Below are 6,000 nucleotides of genomic sequence, written 5' to 3'. Positions count from 1 at the left end.
TCGGCTCGGCTGATCTCCGCGGCGGCGGCGAGATCCCCCCCACCCCTCCCTGCGGTGAGTGAGGGAGGCAGCCGTAGGAGCACCGGGACGGGAGGAGAAAGAGAGCGGGGCCGCCGCTGCGGCGGCGAAGGTCGCGGAAAAGCGGCGGCCGCGTCCTGCGGCCTGGACGCCTTTGGGCTCGACGAGAAAATGGAGGCGGGCGGGCGGTGCGGGTCAGGGCGGCCGGAGGGCCCCGGGGGCGGGGGGGTGGGGCCGCGCGGCCTGTTTTCAGGGGACCGTCGGTGCGGCTGCGGGGCGCGGGCACGCCGGAGGCCTGGCCCGGTCCCAGCGGAGGTCGGCGACTCTGTGCGGGGGCCCCGGAGGAAGCGAAAAGCCGCCGCCCCGTGAGCTCATAACGTGGTTGGGCCCGAGCGGAGCGGACGCCCTCGCCGGGCGGAGCGGGCTGGAAGGCGGGCTCCTCCATGTTGAGGGGAGAGGAGAGGACGGTCGTGCTCTGAGGCGATCGACGTCATAATCAAGCTGGCGCCGGCGAGCTTCTGCGTGACATCACGACCGGCTCTGACCGCCTCCCCGTGCCGTTCCACCGTTGCCCTGGTACCGGACGAGGGCTTCTCCGCCGCGGCCCCGGTGCGCGGCGGGGTGCGGGAGTCGCTCCGCTCGGCGGGGACTCTGGAAGCCCGACCGAGAGCGCATTCCGGGGCCGGGGATCCTCGGAGGGGGGCACTGACCCTCGCCTGCCTCCAGGTGACAAATATTTATTTTCCCTGGGCGGTGGAGGTGATCTTACTGGTGAGTTAAACGAGAAAAGTTTGACTTTATCATCTTCTGGTGACTTTCGCGTAGGGGAGAAGAGAAGGGGTCGAGTTTTTAGGCGGTAGTAATCGTCGACTGGCTTTAAATATTCAGTAAATTCCTTGTCAGTAACTGTTCCCCGCCCATCGCACTCATGTACTTAAACACTGTCTCTTGGAGGTGATGGGATTTTGGAGCTGCTTATTTGGCTCGCACAAAGCAATTCTTCGGTGATCAAGTTTTTTTCATAAAGTGGTTTTCAGTTTATACCTCCAAATGATAGCTATATTTCAGTAGTGGGTTAAGAAAATCTCACTGGTTTAGCTTGTAATTTTTAACTGGGAAATAACATTATAATCTTCTTAACGTTATTACAGAATGTTTGTGTTACAGTCTCCCCGCTGTTTGTATGTTAAGTAATTCAAAACAGCGTAGCATGCTGTTTTTTCTTGCATGGGCTTTCATCTTTTCTTTCTAGGAACTCCAAGGAGACAAAATGCTGATTCTTTTTATTTAACTCACAAGCATGTATATAGCATTCATAATTTCACTGATTAATGTTTTGTGGGTGTGGTTTTTTTTTCGTGTTTTTCTATTTTTTTTCCCCCCGGATTATCTCTTTGAGATTTTTTTGCAGAAATAGCTGTTTTGAATACTTAATCATCACAGCCTTGTGATGTAAATTCCTTGGCAGCTGATACTCAACTGTATTTTGCTTTATTTTATGGTAACTTTTTCACTGTTTGCTTTTTTGTTTTTCTGTTTTACACAGTTTTGTAAGTGGTAATTTGAATTGGTTTAGCTTTAACTGTCTCCTTGCTGCTTCTACAAAAAAAATTACTAGCTTTTTAAGCAATTTAATTGCTGGTCAATGAAAAATGATGATGTGTAGTTACTATGCAAGTGTAGCATAATTGTTTAATTGTAATAGTTATTTTGGGTTCTGCTCCACTTTTATGTATGCCAGCTGCTTGTTACCATTCTTTGACATTTGGAGCTTCTATAGGAATAAATATAGAAGTATGCTCGAAATAGCTGTTCAGTTAGGCCTTACATTTTTTTCCCCTTGATGGTTCCAGAAACATATTGCACATAAAGGTTTTTTTAATGCAATTTGGTGGAAGAATAAAGGCTCATGTTAGCCTGCAGTCTACTTCGAGACTGTGTGACCCCACTGATTTGCAGATCAAATAATTGTTGATTTCAAGACTAGCATTTAAATAATGTGTTGGGTTTTTTCAAAGTCTGTATGTTTTTTAAGGGATATTTTAGTCGATTTCTATTGGTGTGCAAATCAAATTTTTGCTCTGCTGCAAATTTATGTGTGCTACAAAATACTTACAGATTTTAAAGCTGTTCAAATAGAAAATAATACATATAATTCATACGGTGCTTCAGAAAAGTGCTTTTCATGTAACTAAAATGTCTTTTGAGTTTTAAAAAAACCCTCTGAAACTCCCAAAAGTAATGCTAATAGAATTGTATCATTCCAAATAGTAAATCCAATTGAATAAATATTTTTGAGCGTCTAGTGGACTCATCAAAAGGCAGTGTTTGTTCTGCTTGATGCTACTTCACTGCTAAGATTTTCTGGCAGTAGTTTGTTATTTGTTTCTGGTTTAAGATAGTATTTGTCTCTGTAGTTGTAACTTACAACTGTGGGATTTTAATTCTTTGCAGCCTGAAACTTCAGCTAGAAATATTAAGTGGAGAGAAGAAAAGCAAGGATTATAGGGATTAGGCTGAGAGTTTATAAAATTAAACTGATAAAATGAAATAAGAAGGGACTGTACTCAGCATAATTTAGATTAGATGGTCTTTAGTTGACAGAAGTGGCAGTGTCTCTCTGCACTAGTTTTGTTCTCTGGTGCAATTTTTCTGCCCAGTGTCTCTTGTAGTGCTACAAGTAGTAGGACAGCGGTAGGAGATTTAAAGAGAGGTTTTAATATAAGATTTATCTAGTTTACGCAAGAACCGGTTCCTTTTTTGTGTGCTGTCAAGCCTCTCCTCACTAGGAGAATCTTTAGTCAACTGTCAGTTAACACTTTGAGGGTTGTACTACTATTAGGTTTTTATCTAATATAGCTTTTGAAATAAGTGAATACTTCACAGTTATTAATGGTGGTATATCAAGAGCATCGATAGACTTTGAGGTTAAGGAAATTCTTAAATTTCCAGCTAGGGAGCTAAGGCACAAAGGTGAAATGGGCATTATATGTGTTCTCACAGTAAATCCTAATCAAAATTGGGAACTGAACTTGCTTACTGCATTTTTAATAACACAATCAGTATGTTGTAATTACTGTGTTTCACTAAATTCTGAAGGAGAAATTAGTTTCTGTTTTATTTCATTTAATTAAGTCTTTTTGATGAAATAAGAATGAAAACTATAACTTGTTTCAGGTGTTATATTTTAGCTCACTTTTACAAATTAAATGATGGAAAAAAGTGTAAAAATACCGGATTTCTTTTCAAAAGCCATGCTGTTAGGGTCAGAAATTATAATCCTGCAGTTGTTTCAAGTCCGTTTCTGTACACACAGTTCTACTGACAACAGTAAATGGACATGGCAGGGTATAGATAGTTTAATTCTAATGTAAACCTAACATTTTTTACATGCTGTGTTTTTGGGATGTGTAACTAGTTTATGTTCTGTAATAACGCAAACTTGACAAAAAGCCTGTACAGCTTTACTAGTTTGTGTAAAACTGTTTGAAAAGAGGGAATTTTAAATACAGTGTCAGTGTTCAAGCTGAAATTTGACAGTTGTAGAACTGTGATCTTGAATGTTTAAAAGTAAACGAGCTGTGGGATGTTGAAGAGTTAAGCTGTGAGGTTCTGAGACTTAGCCCGAATAACTGTTGCTGTTCTGCTGTTCCTGAATAACTGTTGCTGTTCAGTTAACAGCCAGGATAAAGAACTGATTTTTTTGGTACTTTAGCAGAGGAATGCCCAGTTATGTGCATCACCTTTCCAAAGCATGTTGTTTGCTGTGCAGTTGCTGAAAATGTATTTTCAGTGCTGCTGAAGAGGTCAAGTTCAGCAGAAATTGAACATTAGGCAAATAAGTAGCATGTATTTGAAAATATTTTAATTGAAAGTGATGGAAAAGGAATGGTAAAGATATTGTATATTGAGGAATACCCAATAACAATCAAAGTTTGTAATTGATATTTCTGTTGCCTGAACTTATGCGCATGTCTTGTAAAATTGGCTTGTGCTGGGGCCTTTAGAAGGTTTTGTGTACAGACGTGGTTATTTTTGGGTTTTTAATCTGAGCTTTTGACCACAGAATACTGCCTTTTTTCTCCTTAATCTATATAAAAGGGAAACAGAAAAAAGCAGAGCTATCTACACTGCTTGTGAGTCTGCTCACAATTTCTCTTAATGAGCAAAATCTATTTGCTGTCTCAATTTTGCTCATGCTTCTCAGACTCTGAGAGCAGAAATAAACCTGACGAAAAAATTCAATTCTGATTTGTCTTTGGGTAAATTTTCATTGTTAGGGCAGATACGGGATTAGCTTACTCAGAATAATGTGAATAAAGGCTTCAGAAGGTATTATAGGAGTAGTAAAAAAGACAAATGTCAGTCTGTTAGCAAGCAAATAGAGCGTATCTGCCTAGTCATTTAAGCACCCAGTGACATCCTGGACTAGAAAATACCAATGGCATGTATGCAATACTTGTTTTTCCTATCAAAATTAATGTTTCCTCAAATGTAGAAGACACTAAAGTGAATATGAGTTCTGTTTATCAAGCCCAATTATGGGCCTAGAGATTGAAAGCATCGTGTCAGTGCCTTATGTTAAGGTTTGTCCCGTACCAAAGTTCCGTCAGTACAGTTGTAGTTCTTCTGCCAGCTACTACCACAGAGCTGTGCTGGCAAAAGCTCCAACAAAATATCTTGGAATCTGTTTGCTAATGGAACGTTTTTTCATTCAAGGAATTTGAGTGAACTTTCAGTCTTGCTTCCTTCTGAGATAAACTCCCTCCCTGTTTGGAAGGGCCGTACCAGTGTGTTGACAGAGCTTTCTTATGGTGTGAGCCGCACTAATAAGGCTCCCTGCAGCCGGACGGCGCACACCTGTGACCCCACCCTGCACACAGAGCAGCTCATCCAGGTAAAAGTACAGTTTTGCAGGTGTAATTACACCAACGGGAGGCGCTTATGCCAGCACAGCTTCATTGATTAGGGGTTTTACCCCTTGACCTTCCTGACTTGTGAACCTCTGCAGTGTAGGTGCCATCATAGTCTTGTCTGTTATTAAATAAAATTTTCACGTTTGCCAGATTTCTGGTGGGCCTGCTGCTAAAGTGCCTTGAATGTTTCTATGAGAGGTTGCTATTTAGCTGAATTTTAACTGTGGGAACTTCAGTCTGGTTCAAAGAAGCACTCATTGCCACTTGTACAGAATAAAACACACTTGGAATACCTGATGCTCTTCTTATTCTGCTGCACTACCTACTGAGTGGTCCATCCCTTCTTTCCTTTATTTTTTTCTGACGGTCTGATCCTGTACGATGCAGTGGGAAATAAGAATTTTTTTAAATGTTTTGGTTGGGGGGATGATTTTCTAGTCTGAAAGACATCAAAATAAACTTCAGTGTGTGTGTGTTTTGTTTTGCGTAAACCAGGGAGCTACTTCCTGCGTTTTTGCTTGGAGTAGTCATGTTGTGCTGTGGAGTCGCTCAGTCTTTTCTGTCTGACTGCTGGTGTGCACTGGAGCCTGCTGTGTGTGCATGGTAACGTGGCTCTGTGCATCCACATTCATTGAGCACTTCCAGCAGGTCCCACTCTTACTGCTGGTGCGCAGGATTGCTGTCCTGTGTATGCAGTTTTCCTTCTCATGAGGCTTACGGAAGGTAAGTGAGTAGCCTGACAGAAATCATGGAAGGGATGATGGTGTTTAATGGTTTCAGATGTACAGTAGAGAGGATTTATAATAACGGATGACTAAAGACATTTTAATTTAGAAAAATTGATTTCTTTAGTATTGAAAGCACAGAGACCAAGCAAATGTATTTCTTAAGAGAAGCTATTATTTCTTTTACTTCTTTGAATGAATACATTTGCATAATTATTTCAAAAAGAAAGATGTCAAGTTGGTTTGCTATAAATTTTATTATCAATTTAGAATATTTCTTCAATACCTTTCTCAAGTGGAAAAAAGTGATCTTGTGAAGTTTATAAATCTATTGAGTCTCA

At 41.2% G+C, this 6,000-nt stretch overlaps 1 protein-coding gene across 2 annotated transcripts in view; it reads left to right on the top strand.

Moving 5' to 3' along the window:
* The window catches only part of DIDO1 (death inducer-obliterator 1), a 54,895-nt gene continuing 48,895 nt past the window's right edge, over nt 1–6,000 (top strand). The window contains exon 1 of one of the 2 annotated variants that reach the window (XM_086623081.1): nt 1–54. The gene's annotated coding sequence lies outside the window, so the exon portion shown is untranslated. Of the gene's footprint in view, nt 55–654; nt 790–6,000 lie in introns of those variants that run through there. The other variant, XM_086623080.1, reaches the window with a different exon arrangement.

This window comes from Tauraco erythrolophus, chromosome 18, assembly GCF_009769465.1.
Source record: "Tauraco erythrolophus isolate bTauEry1 chromosome 18, bTauEry1.pri, whole genome shotgun sequence".
Taxonomy (NCBI): Eukaryota; Metazoa; Chordata; class Aves; order Musophagiformes; family Musophagidae; genus Tauraco; species Tauraco erythrolophus.
Note: the sequence above shows the minus strand (reverse complement) of the source record. Positions and strands in the feature narration are given on the sequence as shown.